Source organism: Portunus trituberculatus, chromosome 31, assembly GCF_017591435.1.
Source record: "Portunus trituberculatus isolate SZX2019 chromosome 31, ASM1759143v1, whole genome shotgun sequence".
In the NCBI taxonomy this organism is placed as follows: domain Eukaryota; kingdom Metazoa; phylum Arthropoda; class Malacostraca; order Decapoda; family Portunidae; genus Portunus; species Portunus trituberculatus.
This window is the reverse complement of record NC_059285.1, coordinates 9,913,846-9,915,279: the sequence shown is the minus strand read 5'-3', so window position 1 is coordinate 9,915,279 and position 1,434 is coordinate 9,913,846.

Sequence of the window (1,434 nt, the reverse complement as noted above, 5' to 3'; positions counted from 1 at the left end):
GCCACCAGTGATATTTTTTCCTTTATATTTACTTTTTTACTCTTTTCCATATTCTTTGGTGCTCAATTTTTTTTTTTTTTTGAGCACTAAAGAATATAAGGGAAAGAGTAAAAAAGTGTTGGAGGCCTTTCTTCCACGGGCGTGCGCCTCGCATCGCTCCCCGGGTATTACAATCGTGTCTTTTTGGGTCATTGTCGATATTGCTCCCCTTTCCCAGTGATCTGGCGTCATGTTAAAAGGTTTCTTTCATCAGTGAGTTCATTCAGGCTTCTATTTTGTCTTTTTTTCTGATTTTTTTTTATTGTTATATAATGAGTGGTGGTGGTGGTGGTGGTGGGGATGGTAGCGTTAGTGGTATCTCTGAATAAAAACTTAAACTGACGATATGCACTTATTTATTTTTCAGGTCCATCGTTTAGGTTATGTATCAATTCTCATATATTAAGTAGATCTCTGTAACTGCGTGTTTGTCTGCCTGGGTATATAATCTGCGGTTGTCCTTGTGTATGTACTGTACAGGGAGGCGGTATAGGTGAGCGTGGGATCGGGCAGACGTCAATGCGTAGGTTCGAATCTCACCACGTGCCGTCTTGAAACTTTGTCATTTGTCGAGTGGTTTAAAGATAAATGATACCCAGATTCTAGGTGGAGGTGTAATTGCCTTACACCAAAGATGCGCGTGGGTTATGATATGAGCCCTAATATGGGTACCACTATAAATAAAATTGCCTGCACCGCTAATAGATGGAAGCTGAACAGAGCTTTCCATACACTTCAAGTATACCTACAGGCGCTATAGGCAATAAAAAAAAGAAAAAAAGAACGTAACTGGATATTTAAATCCTCGTGGTTCAATGTGCAATTTAAATGGACAATACCTTCCCTCAATTAGTTTAGCGCGAATGATTGACCCCGGAAATAGAGTGGGTGTTCAAACACACACGCACGGCGGACCCTAAACTCTCAAAGGCAGTATCCCATTAAAAAAAAAAAAAAAAAAAAAAATACGTAGTTGGCTCACTGGTGGGCAGCATGTGTGGTGGCTGCGTTGACAGTATTACTAAACATTACAGATTCTAAACACAACCATTTTCAAAGACCACTGAAACTGCAATTCAGAGTTCTCACGGATGTTTTTCCCACTGATGATTGAGAATTCATGGTAAAGTATCACCAGAACCTTGAAAACGACCTTGAAAACATAAACAGCTTCCTCTAGACCCCAATGCAAGTTGTGGAGATAAAGCGCTGGAACGTGTAGCAAGAACACGAGCATGTATCTTAAGCCCCAAGGTGCTCGTGTTTCCCCTGGCGGCGTGATAACTAGCGGTATTTAACTCCCCGGCATTTAAACGCAGGTGGTGTTTTAAGCTCGTGCGGCAGTATTTACGTATTGGCAACTTCGCACCCCAAGTTTTCCCTTTAAATGCTAAC